Source organism: Podarcis raffonei, chromosome 6 (genome assembly GCF_027172205.1).
Source record: "Podarcis raffonei isolate rPodRaf1 chromosome 6, rPodRaf1.pri, whole genome shotgun sequence".
Classification (NCBI taxonomy): Eukaryota; Metazoa; Chordata; class Lepidosauria; order Squamata; family Lacertidae; genus Podarcis; species Podarcis raffonei.
The window spans coordinates 78,188,021-78,202,596 of record NC_070607.1 but is presented as its reverse complement, the minus strand read 5'-3'; positions in this window follow the sequence as shown (position 1 = coordinate 78,202,596).

Genomic DNA, 14,576 nt, shown 5'->3' with positions numbered 1-14,576 from the left:
ACATTTTCCTGATGAGACAGCTTGTGGAGAAAAAGGAAGTAGTCTTTTATTCTAGATACTTAACCTTGGACCCAACATGCATTTTGTAGAAGTCTTCAAAAGCACAATAATTTCAGGGTGACATGTTGTGATGAGTTCACCTACCTTTCCCTGGTGCATCTGTGTGAGTGTAGCTTCTAAAATGTGCTTGGGACCTGCTGTGATTGATCACCTGGATATATCTGAAGAAAGATGGATTTTCAATTAGACCGTGATGAATTCTAATCACTGCCACATTCCTAATGTATATTTCAGTACTTGGGCTATGAGTGCAGTCACAATTTCTCTGGGTTTTTTGTTTTGTTTTGGTTGCTTTTTTTGCTTTTTAAAAAACACAATTTTATTTATTATAGCTGGCTGGGGTTTTTATTTATTTTTTTAATGGCTGAACTCTCTTTATACCTGGTTCATATTTTCGCGTGGGCAGTGTGGTCTCATGGCTTCTTGGTTGAGTGGGCTGCCCTCAGTACAACCACTAAAGGGACAATTGTTCCATTGGGATTGTTCCGCATCTCTGCCAGGCTCTGCCAGCTGTTCTCTAGGCCTGCCAGCTGCATCACACAATCTGGTACAGCCCCAGCAGAGGCCTCTTTCCAGAGCAGGGCCTCCTCTCAGCACCTTGAATGCCATGCAGTCTTCAGCAGTCTTCCACCCACCGCACTTCTGCCCTTTGTGCTGCTACTGCTATGAATGTGGGGGAATTAAATATATTCGCTGCATTTCCATCTGACTTTTTCTCCAAGGAGCGTAAAGTGGCAAACTGTTGGGATGCAGCCAAGGGAACAGGGGCAATTTGCAAGCCCCAGCTGGCCCAGTCCACCAGCCAGTAAGCCAGGCAATCTCCAGCCCTTGGCTCAGCATGAAACAGTGACCCACAGCTTCAGAAGCCTTCAGAAGCTGGAGCACACAACACTCAGCAGAGTAAATAATGCTGTACAACAGAAGTGGCATGAGACGGTTGTGAGAGCATATTTACAGGCAGTTTATTCAGCATATGTTATGTACTGAGTTGAATAGGATCCAAAATGCAGCAGTCTGATTGGCCCTAGAACAATAGGATTCAGAATGCAGCAGTCTGATTGGTCCTAGAACAATGCAGCAGTATGATTGGTCTGCAGGAGCCACCCAATCAGGCTCCAGATGGAAGTGAATCCACAACCTGATTGGCCTACAGGAGAATTCCGGAATTAGCCAATCACGTGCAGCCCATTGTGTAAATAATGTATATAAAGCAGATAATTTGAGGGGACTTTCATTCCTCGTCACCACTATGAGCTGAATAAAGAGCATGAAATCCACTCTTGACTCTGAGTATATTTCAGCATACATCAGGACAAAGGAAAAACATGTCTTCTCTCCTTCGTGTCCAAGAGCAAGCAGCATAAGCAATAGCTATACACAAAACGGAAGTTCCCAGCAAGCTGTGCTGAAGTGTAAACAGGTGTGTGACACACAGCAGTCATGTCTGTTCCTCTTAAGGTGGAACGGAATATTCTAACACAAACATGATTCTCCCTCTCCCCATTTTATCCTCACAACAACCCTGTGAGGTTGAGCCCCATGCCCATCAGCTGAAGCATGTGATGTTCAGTCTTGCTTGGTTTGGGCAAACCAGCCAGTTCCCAGGGGAACTGCACCCAAGCCCTGCAGAAAGCAGGATTTCAAATGATGTGTGCAGAGTTCAATCCTGCCTGGATAGTACCTCCCTACCATTCCCGAGGGCCAACTTTGACAGGTGGGAGGGACAACCCAACTGTCGACCTCCTGACTTCAGTTTGTGGCAATGTTTACAGCTTATTACCCACTGAAGAAATTGGGGGCAGTTGCTTGCTGTTTTCAGAATTAAGAAGAAGCAAAAAGTGGGAAGGAGGCAGGCCAAAGAGCCTGAGCTAGAGGGGAGGTTTGTTGGGAAAGTGAAGAGACTTGAGGGAGCAGCTAAGGATTGATCTGAAATAATCATCCAAGTAAAACAGCCAGAAAGAAAAACACAAAAGAATATGATGATAAAAGCAAAGTAATAAAGAAACAGCGTGAAATGCCATCTATCCACACAAAAGGGCACTGCATATTTGCTCTGAATATGAATTTTTGCATCTTTCCTAGGAGAGTAGAACACTATCACAGACCCTCCAAGTGTCCCTATTTTCCAGGGACAGTCCTGGATTTACAGAAGCCATCCCAGTTTCTGATTTTATCCTGGAATGTCCCACTTTGGAATAGGACATCCCTATTTTCATTGGAGAACTGTTGGAGGGTATGGAGTTATCTGACCCATGAGCCATATGAAGGCAGCCCTGTATAGGGAAGTTTTTTCATGTTTAATGTTTTATTATGTTTTTATATATGTTGGAAGCTGCCCAGAGTAGGTGGGGCAACTCAGTCAGATGAGTAGGGTATAAACGGTAAAATTATTATGATGGAATAGGACATCCCTATTTTCATCAGAGAAATGTTGGAGGGTATGCAATCAGTCCTACATGCATAAAAGTTAAAATTCCAGTAGCGATAGCAGTAGCATTATAGGAGAGACAACAAAGATACTTAGTTCAATCAGAGACCTACAAGGGCCCAGGAATTGTCATTGCAAGGGTGTAGATGGGGATTACCTTCTGCAATGGAACCACATGCGCTATAGGCAGTTTTGTGCATAGTACCAATTGCTAGGTTCCCCACCACCACCCCTCAGGACTTTACAAATACACAAATATTAATCCATCTTAGGAGAATACAGCAAAGGAAGCCAAAGAGGACCATACTGTTCTCTTGTCCTGGGTCGGTCCTACCATGAGGCAGAGTGAGGCAGCTGCCTCAGGCAGCAATTGCTATGAGGCAAGAAGAGCTGTGAGGCGAGATAACAGAAACCACTGGTTTAAAGCTGACCAAAAGCCCAGAGGTAGCATTATTATCAATTTACGATGGGGTGGAAGGTTTGCAGGCTATGAAGGACTTGCTCACAAATTTATTGACAGCTGCACAAATCATGATAGCTAGGAAGAATAAAATGGAAGAATGGTATAAAGAGGTGTGGGATATAGCTATTAATGATAAATTAACATGTGCCATTAAGGTAAGACGGTGAATTTGCAGGAAAGGAGGAGATTTGGACGGTGTTTGTAGAATTCGTACTGTTAAAATGGAAAGGGGCCAAACCATCGCAAGAGGTGTTGAAATTTTAGGAGGTTGGATAGTTACACTGGAATGGTCTTGGTGGTGGGGCACACATTTTTATTCTTATTTATTTGTGATTATTACTTTGTCAAAATAAAATTACAATAAAAAAGAGCTGTGAGGTATGAATCTGTAGGGTAGACCCCTCCAAGCCTGAGAATATTCATGCTCAGAATTGAAAAAGACATGGGATTGGGGTGCAATTTCATTCCAACTCGACTGGCTATTAACCTCCCCCTTGCTGCCTGTCTCTCTTGCAGCTGTACATGGCATCACTTACTTGAATGAATGTGGGGTTTGCGCAATGTGTTCTCTGTCCTGCAAGAATCTGTGGCATGATGCATCTCAGTGCCCATGTCTGCTCTGTGCTTGAGGTGCTCTGTCGTTCAAGTGACTCAAACTACTTTGTGTAGCGCACTGGCTGGCAACTTGATCATTGCATGCTTCCGTGAGATATTCCCGGGGCAGCCTTGATGGGTTTCCTTTCCTTTGGGTGAGAGAGCCCTGCAGACTTATGGTGACTTTGTCCTATTTGTTTTGTTTCTAAATATATTGGCGGAGGGTGAACGGAGCCCAGCTGGCATTCTTATAAGACCAAGAGTCCTCAGCCAGTTTGGTGTAGTGGTTAAGAGCGGTAGACTTGTAATCTGGTGAACCGGGTTCGCTTCCCCGCTCCTCCACATGCAGTTGCTGGGTGACCTTGGGCCAGTCACACTTCTCTGAAGTCTCTCAGCCTCACTCACCTCACAGAGTGTTTGTTGTGGGGGAGGAAGGGAAAGGAGAATGTTAGCTGCTTTGAGACTCCTTAGAGTAGTGATAAGGCAGGGTATCAAATCCAAACTCTTCTTCTTTAAAGAGCAGCTTGGGCAGAACCCCAGAGAAAGCTAATTCTAATTAGAAACTTTTGGTTAGAATCATAATATTGTGGAGTTGGAAGGGACCCTAAGGGTTATCCAGTCCAACCCCCTGCAACGCTGGAATCTCAACTAAAGCATCCATGTGGTTGTTGAGGTGGTGGTTCATTTTATTACCTGCCCTTCACCCTGAGGCCCCAGGGCAGGTTGCAAATTTTTTTAAGTACAACCATGAAAACCTACTATTAAATGTCGTATTATAAAGCACTGTCACACACATACACAAAACCCAGGATATATAGGTGATGCAAACCCTTAGGAGGCTGAAAGAGTTTTGCTTCCAGTTTCCCCCAGTTAAACATGGTGGTGTGCAAGATATGGGTCGAATCCAGCCTTTCTCCATACCCATGGCTCTTGTGTATGTGCCGCTGAGTGGTTGCAAAAGGAGTTTTGCACGCCAAGCAACCCCCAGTTCCCTGTTCCTTCTGCCCAAAGCTCACCAGACCTTTCACTGCAGCTACGAAACGGCAGCGAAATTCCCACTTTTGAAACAAATTACCTTTAAATGAAAAGTGACCTGAATTTCTCTCCCTTCGCTAGTGGGGATTGGAACCTTTGTCTCCCAGGTGCTAGTCTGAAACTCTAACTGCTACGCTACACTGGTTAGGTTGTGACCCTTATTGACTGAAATGTATCTTGCCTTCTTTCCTGTGTCTCCTGTTTTTGTAGGCTGCCTCAGCTGTATCTCTTGCAGGCAGTGGAATGCTGCACCTCCTGATACAAGAAAATTTATATTCTGCTAGCTGGATTCATGCTTGCGGTCACTAAGACCAGGCTGGCAAAATAGTCATGTGTGCAATCTGCTCTTTGTTGATGTGACACTCACTAGTTTCCAGGAGGCAGGGCCAATGAGAGGCTATTATGTGTAATGAGGCAGAAACAGTTTGACAGCAAAAACACAATCTAAAATTAATTTTTATTCACATTGCTCGTTCTGCTGTATTGCAGTAATTAAGAGGGAATGAAAGAATCATGCTTGCTCGCGTACTTTCATTGCTCTGATACAGAAAATTAAACAGTCAGTGTTCAAGCAGTTCAAAGAAATTAGCAAAACTGTTGTCAGGGATTTCACAGTCACCAGGCTTCCTGACTGCAAGATGAATTCAGCCTTGGTAGATCTGAAAGGGAGACTTTCCTATTTCCCCCCAGTTTAAATCCATCCCTCCACATTATTCAGCATTGTAGTGCAAATTTCTCCAAATAAACACATTTTTATATGCAAGTTTGACTAATGTATGCATTTTACCCCAAGCCATTTCCCTTGGAATTTTTATTTCTTTATTATTGCATGGTATTTTCACAAATAAATTCATTTTTATGCACATTTCCCCCTAGTATACACATTTGTTGTGCATGTTGGTTGGTTGGAGAAGTGCATTGTAAAATTTGGATAAGCGTGAATTTCAAAGGATGGCTGCATTTCGGGTCTCATAAATAACTCATGGTATCTGAAGAAGTGTGCATGCACACAAAAGCTTATACCAAGAACAAATTTAGTTGGTCTCTAAGGTGCTACTGGACAATTTATTTATTATATTTCGACTGCGTCAGACCAACACGGCTACCTACCTGGTTCTCATAAGGCTTGGGAAAGTGCAAATTTGATATATTCAGCTTCAAATGCAAACTAAATAAAATCTCTCTCCCACGTCATCGTGCTTCTTAGCATGTCTGTTGATGGTGCACTTGAAGGCCAGCCCAGGTTTGCTTATGTGTAATGTTTAAATAGGGCCTAAGGGACGCGGGTGGTGCTGTGGGCTAAACCACAGAGCCTAGGACTTGCCAATCAGAAGGTCGGCGGTTCAAATCCCCGCGACGGGGTGAGCTCCCATTGCTCGGTCCCTGCTCCTGCCAACCTAGCAGTTCAAAAGCACGTCAAAGTGCAAGTAGATAAATAGGTACCGCTCCGGCAGGAAGGTGAACGGCATTTCCGTGTGCTGCTCTGGTTCGCCAGAAGCGGCTTAGTCATGCTGGCCACCTGACCGGAAGCTGTACGCCGGCTCCCTCGGCCAATAAAGCGAGATGAGCGCCACAACCCCAGAGTCAGCCACGACTGGACCTATTTGTCTAAGATGGCAGGGACATTTTTTGAAGTTCAAATAAGTGAAAGGAAGACAAGCATTAGCCCACACTTTCTAGTGCCTCCTCTTCTCACGTTCCTTATGGGCAGCTTGGTAAATATGGTTCCACCAGCTGTTTCACGTCCCAGTCTTCCATGCATGTTATTCTAAAATTTTAATTTCTTGCTGAACACTGCAATTTAACTGCTGTCTCTGTATTTCCTAAGTAATTTCTTCCTCCCCCCTTGTTTTCCTGCCTTCCTCAGCCAGTCACACTTCACCATGGTATTTCTCAGTTTCTGTGTATACTTCCTTTGCAATGTGTCAGAAGGAGGAATAAGTTCAAAACAAGCAAGAGGGTATATGACTAACTTGGTAGATATTTCTCAAGAGTTAATTATTCACCATTTCAGGTGCTGTTACAGGCTCTGATGTGACAAGATTTGACATTCATTTCCACCCGCCTACCCCGGGCTCCACCTCCTTCAGTATTTTTGACACTCTGGATTTTTCTAAACTAGCATCTTCTCCTAAGACAAGATCCTGAGCATCTGAAGTGCAGAAAACTACATAAATCTATTGACTCCTTGACATATGAGAAGCATGGGAAGGTGGGGAGAAAGAGGAAGTTTGACTCAGAGACCCTTATTAGAGAAAGCCACTGATGACAAGTTCAAGATTTTACTATCAGTATAGGTAAAGGTAAAGGGACCCCTGACCATTAGGTCCAGTCGTGGCAGACTCTGGGGTTGCGGCGCTCATCTTGCTTTATTGGCCGAAGGAGCCGGCGTACAGCTTCCGGGTCATGTGGCCAGCATGACTAAGCCGCTTCTGGCGAACCAGAGCAGCGCACAGAAACGCCGTTTACCTTCCCGCTGGAGTGGTACCTATTTATCTACTTGCACTCTGACATGCTTTCGAACTGCTAGGTTGGCAGGAGTAGGGACCGAGCAACAGGAGCTCACCCCATTGCAGGGATTCGAACCACAACCTTCTGATCGGCAAGTCCTAGGCTCTGTGGTTTAACCCACAGCACCACCCGCATCCCTACTATCAGTATGTAAAGACCTTAATAGCTTGGGAGCAGCCTACTTGAAGGATCGGCTTGCCCCACAAGGACCTATTTGACCACTTTGATCTGCAGAAATCGCACTTTTACAAGAGCCACATAATATTTGTTCTGCGTTTCCTAGGAATTGCTCTTTCAGTGTGGGGTTGCTTAAGCTTTGGTACTCCCCGCCTATTGACATTAGGCAGGAGCCGTCACTGTACAATTTTCAATACCAAATGCATGATCTTGCCATTTATACCTGGCCCCTTTTCCCTGTCCTTCCTCTGCCATCTTCCCTGTTTCAGATTGTGGGTTGTAAGCTCATTGGGGCAGGGCCCTGTGATCTTGGACATTGTTAACTGCATCATTCACACAGGTGGAACTTAATATTTACTTATTTTTAATTTAAAAAACCAATTACTGTACAGTAAAGGCCTTTCTGAGAGAAAGCATACATACAGTCAGCCAATCTTCAAAATCTTTACAGAAAAATAAGTCCCAAGTATCTGTATGCGTAGAATTATAAGTACACAATAGGACAGTAACTCCTAAATTAGCAAGTCTTCTCCCCTTAATATGTTTGTTGAACAATCCTGCAGTGCTAATAAGGCACATGCTTCAAAACATACTGATCTATGGATGCATGTTGCATTTGAGTTGCTAGATAGCCTTTCCATTTAACAAAGCATTTTTAAAAAGTATGTTGAAATGTCTCAGTGAAACAAATCTGTTTTCCCCCTTTGCCCTTTTCACTCCCACTCAATGTTAGCAACTCACTGATAGCAATTCCTATTTGTAAACACATTTATGTGCCCAAGGAAATTGCTCTGCAAAATGGGAGAAAGCTTCTTTGAATGTGCCTGGCCTCTTTACTCCCAGATACATAGAACTGCTTAACATACCCAGGACCGAGAGCCTGAACAGCAAGCGGTAAGATATGCCTTCGAATTATGATTGAACTAAATGGCTGCATGCTTCTCTCGTACCAGGTACCACACATCTAACACATATTTAAAGCACATGGCTCCCCCCCCCCAAAGTCCTGGGAACTGTAGTTTACCGCTTGCAGAACTACAATTCCCGGCCCCCTTAACAAACTACAGATCCCAAGATCCCAAGATTATTTGTGGGAAGCCATGGGTTTTAAATGCATGGTGTGGGTGTGGCTTCAGCCAAAGCATGGCTCAAGTTTGGTCAGAGACACACAAATTTAGGGGAGAAGAAAGAATTGACTCTGGCTTTTCTGTTTCCTGAGTGTTAAAAAGTTCCCAGTGTCAGTTTCCAGCTCTCCCTGTTTAATTATCTTATTTTAAAATGTAACAACAACAACAATTTATTATTTATACCCCGCCCATCTGGCTGAGTTTCCCCAGCCACTCTGGGCGGCTCCCAATCAAATGCTAAAACAATACAGCATTAAATATTAAAAACTTCCCTAAACAGGGCTGCCTTCAGATGTCTTTTAAAGATAGGATAGCTGCTTATTTCCTTCAAATCTGAAGGGAGGGTGTTCCACAGGGTGGGCGCCACTACCGAGAAGGCCCTCTGCCTGGTTCCCTGTAACCTCACTTCTCGCAATGAGGGAACCGCCAGAAGGCCCTCGGCGCTGGATCTCAGTGTCCGGGCTGAACGATGGGGATGGAGACGCTCCTTCAGGTATACTGGACCGAGGCCGTTTAGGACTTTAAAGGTCAGCACCAACACTTTGAATTGTGCTCGGAAACGTACTGGGAGCTAATGCAGATCTCTCAGGACCGGTGTTATGTGGTCCCTGCGGCCACTCCAGCCACTCCACTATCAAAATCCAGGACAGTTTACAAAACACGTTCAAATTAAGGAATCAGTAAGCAGGGGTGCCATCTCGCCCTCAGGATTGTGGGTGCCCGCCACCACAATGCAGACGTCTGCATGTGAAGTCGTACGTCTGCATTGTGGCAGCCAACGACAGCTCCTCTTCCTCCTACTTTCCACAGCCAGCGAGGCACCCTTTTCTGTGGGGAGGAGCTCGGACTCAGAGGCAGAACGACCCTGCCCCCATGTCCAAGGCAGCCCCCTAGAAATGGTGCCTTGCTAGCAGGCTGCGGAGGGAGGAGCTGAACTGCTTCTCTCTCGGAGCCAGGGCCGCTGCTGCCTGCTGGCTTTTCTCATTCTGTGAGTCAATTCTTTCTTCCCCCCTAGATTTGAGCCACGCTTTGGCTGAAGTCACACCCACACATGTGCCAGATCTCCACAATTATATTATTGTGGGTGCCCAGGCAGCCACAGCCCTCGAGTTGGCTCCTATGTCAGTAAGAGATATATACCGCTTAATCAAAGAATTCTAATTGGTTTACAGAAAGTGGTGAGAAATTAAAAATAGCAATAAAAACTGATTTTTAAGCAGTGGACATAAAAAAAATTAACAAAATCTAGATAATGGGGTGGATCCAATGTTGCATGAGTGTTTTTCTGCTTGCACAACAGGACTTCCTCCCCCTGTGCACTCCCAGATCCTCATCTCAATGCTCTGGAACAGATTCTGATGGTGTGCGATGGGCAGCTGGGGAAAGCAGAGGAGGAGGAAGTTGTGTTGCAGAAATAGAGGTTTGTTGTGTAAGTACAAGCACAGTCCTGGATATGCAACCCAAAATCAATGGATTAAAAAACAAAACAAAACTCTGCAGATAATAAAAGTACACATCTGGGTAAGTTTGACTAAATGAAATGGTTTTTCATCTGCATCAAAGCCAGTACATTGAATTGGCCTGCCTAGATACCAAAGGACAACTCAGAATTGTCAATACAACAAACCGCAGTACATACCGTATTTTTTGTTCTATAAGACGTACCAGACCACAAGACGCACCAAGTTTTTGGAGGAGGAAAACAAGAAAAAGAATATTCTGAATCTCTGAAGCCAGAACGGCAAGAGGGATCACTGCGCAGTGAAAGCAGCAATCCCTCTTGCTGTTCTGGCTTCTGGGATAGCTGTGCAGCCTGCATTCGCTCCATAAGACGCACACACATTTCCCCTTACTTTTTAGGAGGGAAAAAGTGAGTCTTATAGAGCAAAAAATACGGTAAATATAAGACATACCCACAAGAGCTAGGTATTCAAATCAGCCTTGGCCAAAGGAATAAGATGGCGAAAGACATCATACAATGGCATTTGTCATATGTGCTGCTGTTCTAGTTCAGCTGGTAGAGAATGAGTCTCTTAATCTCAAGGTCATGGGTTTGAGCCCCACATTGGGTGAAAGATCCCTGCATTGCAGGGAGTTAGATTAGACAACCGTTGTGGAGCTGCCTAACTCTACAATTCAATGATTCTATGATATCTCTTTGGGGGGGCAGGGGGGGTATTCTGGTGGAGCCACAACAGAAAAGGCTCTCTTCCTGATTGCCACAAGATGTAGATATCATAGCATCCAACTATTTCAGATCAAATACCGGGATGTCTTCCAGGTCGTGCTCCCAGGCGAGTCACGTAACCCATGTGCTTTTTTCGGGGCGAGGTTGCAGCGCAAGAGTGCAGCACCCAAAATTGCTACAGCATTCTCACGCGAAAAAATGGGACATCCCTTTTTCCTCCAGGATACTTGGCAGAAATGAGATACGTGTTCGTTTTTTGATAACTATTCCTTATTTTGCATCAGGTTCCCAGTCTCCGCACTATATGGTGCCCAGCCTTATTTCAAATATGTATCCATTTGCGCAGCACCACATCTCCAAAACTGATATTGACTTGGGTAAATGGATAGGATTGGAAGGTGTGCAACAACAGAAAACAGCAAGAGATAATTGCCTTCCTTTCTTTGGGATCCTACTATTGTCTGAAAGGCAATAAACTTATGTGAGGGGAAGAATAATGGCATGTTTCCAGGACCAAAAGGTACTCAAAGTTACGGAAATGAAAGACCAATATGGAAAGTGGCAGAGTCTTAAAGGCCCATGTTTTAATCTATATTCAAATTATATTGACCTCCCCTCAAAACCAGTGTACTTAACAGTATTTTTGTGCGTTAGAATGAATACTTCATAATAAGTCTAGCAATTTTATCAACATGAGATAGGCAGGGGTATTTTTTTTATCACAAAAGAGTTTTGTGACTTTGTGTACCACCTTTTAAGAAAGAATAAAATGATGGGAGATTACTTCATGGAGCAGCGACATGCTTTCAGATTGCATCTTATTGAAATGGGTGGCATTTCATATACAGATGATGCCTGAGTTTTGTTTTTCCTTGTTCATTGTTTTGAACATGCCAGGATTATCATGATGATCTCCTCACCTACTAAGTACAGCAGATTTCTCTTTGGGCAGCAGGAATGAAAACCAAGAAGACTAGGAAGGTTGAACTCATCACAGATGTTATGTACTAAAGTTCTCATCCTGGGCCAGCAGGGGGATACTGTAGATAGTTATGCAAATAAGGGATCGAAAGTGACATTCAGTGATTGGATAGTTTTAGAAAATTGTTACAGTTACGTTGTACTGGAGCTCTATATAAGCAGGCTGACTGAACCCTTCAGTTCAGTTCTATCCTGGCCTGTGAATAAACAAGAGCTGTTTGAAGAATCACTGTGTCGTCTGATATGTTCACCCACAACTTAACAACAGATATAAAAAAAAGGGTTTCATCACCAGATTCTATGGGTACGAGTTACAGTTAAAAGAAGCAAACACTTCCAATTTCAGTAATGAAAACCAACCTAATTATATTTCATAAATTGTTTAAGTCAAAGAAAGGACAAGACTCTTCAAAGAGTGCTTCATGTTTTATACTTGAGAAGATTGCCACAAAGACTGAGTCTGTGGCATTTGCAATTTCAATTACCTCTGATGATTTAGTAGGCGGTTCTTAATACAACTGTGTAATTTTCTATGTGTGTGGTGGGAGGGAAACTACACTCCAAATTAAATTGTCATGTATACCTTTTGTTTAGACAAAAACCCAAAAACCTCACTTAAACTAATTTTAGACAAATCCTGTTTGTTATCTAAAGCTGTGCTTGGGTGGGGAAAGAGAGGCAAACATAGTTATTGTTTAATGAAAAATTGATTCCTTTCGGATAGGACCAAAACTGCTAGCTGACAGCTTCCTAAAGGATAAATAATCACTATGCAGATTTTTTTTGACAAAATGAGGTGTGCAGAATGGACAAAACTCAGCCTGCGGAACAGTTCTGCTTGAATCAACTCTTCCATTTCTATCTACTATTGGCATGTGGCCATCAAGATAAGAAGGGCTCCACACTCCTGCTTTAGGTGATCAAAATCTCAGTTCTGCCATTTTTGCCAAATGTATACAGTGATACTTCGGGTTAAGTACTTAATTCGTTCTGGAGGTCTGTTCTTAACCTGAAACTGTACTTAACCTGAAGCACCACTTTAGCTAATGGGGCCTCCTGCTGCCGCCGTGCTGCCGGAGCACGATTTCTGTTCTCATCCTGAAGCAAAGTTCTTAACCCGAGGTAATATTTCTAAGTTGGCGGAGTCTGTAACCTGAAGCGTATGTAACCCGAAGTACCACTGTAAATCTAAATCAAACAAGTGTTGGAAATGTGAAGAGAAAGAAGGTTCTTTTTATCATATATGATGGTCTTGTAGTAAGGTTAAGGAATTGAAAAGGATGGTCAAAATAACCTTGTAAAAAAAACCCAACAACACAGAAACTTTTCCTTTGGGAATTATAGGGACTGAACTACCTAAATTGTACAGAAATTTATGTGTGCTCTTACAGCTGCAAGAATGCTACTCGCCCCAAAACGGAAAGAAGCAAAAGTCCCAGCAAAGATAGAATGGGTACAAAAACTTATGGAATATGCAAACATGGCGAAAGTTACCGGAAGAATAAGAAATCAAGATAGCAAACTTTTCATAAAAGAATGGAAATGGTTTATTGAATATTTACAGATAAATCCAGACAGATAAAACATTGGCAGGATTATTGTAATAATCTGCAGTTTTGTAAGAGTATATATTTAAAGTAGATAATTAAATGAGCAAATTAAATGAATTTGGATATGCAGAAGATATTAAAAATAATTTAAGGAATAATAATAATAATAATAATAATAATAATAATATTTTATTTATACCCCGCCCATCTGGCTGGGTTTCCCCAGCCACTCTGGGCGGCTTCCAGCAAAAGATTAAAAGTACATTAAAACATCAGTCATTAAAAACTTCCCTAAACAAGGCTGCCTTCAGATGTCTTCTAAAAGTCATATGGTTGTTTATCTCCTTGACATCTGATGGGAGGGCATTCCACAGGGCGGGCGCCACTACCCAGAAGGCCCTCTACCTGGTCTGCCTCATCAAAGTCAAACTTTGAAATGTGAAAATGTGAAAATGGTTGTAAAATCAATGAAATGTATAAACATGAAAAGTATAAACAAAAACGAAATCTCAGTTCTGGACAATTGCCCTCCCCGCCCCCCGCAACACCCACCTTCTTTGCAGCAGCACAACCATTAGCATTGGTGCATCTACTGGGTCCACCCCAACCTCTATGTGCTCAGTGCTAACATGAAACTATTCAACACAGGGAGGCTCCTTCATGCCACCAGGAGTCCCAGTTTTGCAGTTTCTGACAGCTTGGAGACCACCCATGCTTCTATGTGTCTAGCACCTTTACATGGTGGCGGGGAAGGCAACCAGCAGGTCTGCCGATGCCAGCAAGATCAGCAGAAGTTCTCCCACTCCTTCCTTCCTGCATTCAATAAACATGTTGGGCGAGGAGAAGGACAGCTGCTCATGTGCTTTGTCAAACTTAGCTGTGCCCAGGGACTTGGATTTTGAGATGTCATCATAAAGCAAACCTTTCTGGAAAAGACATTTCTCATGTTCACCTCAGACCCACGAGCCTGATAAATTCTGCACCCAGTCCTTTGATGAAAAACATTACTGTATTGAAGCTTGACCTGTTAAGCATATAAGAAGAACAAGCTTTGCGGACGATGAATGAGCATGGCTTCTACAAAACAAGTTCTGCCTCCTCAATATGTTGGAGTTCTCGCCAAATAACCAGGTCCCAGGCTGTGTGTAGCCTCAAGGGAACAGGTTGCCAACCCCTGTTAAAACCATAAGCTCCCATTGATAAAAACCACCCTGGATTTAACCATCAGTTCACCTAACAAAGGAAAAGGACTGCGGCTCAGTGGCAAAGCATCTGCCTTGCAGACTGGAGGTTCCAGGTTCAACTGCCTGAGGCCGGAAAAACTCCTGCTTGAAACCCACTGCCTGTCTGAGTAGACAGCCCTGAGCTATATGGATTAAGGGTCTATGATAAGGCAGCTAACTGCTGTTGGGAGATCCCCACCTTCCTTATGTTCGGCTCCTACCTTTCTTCTGAGGAACTC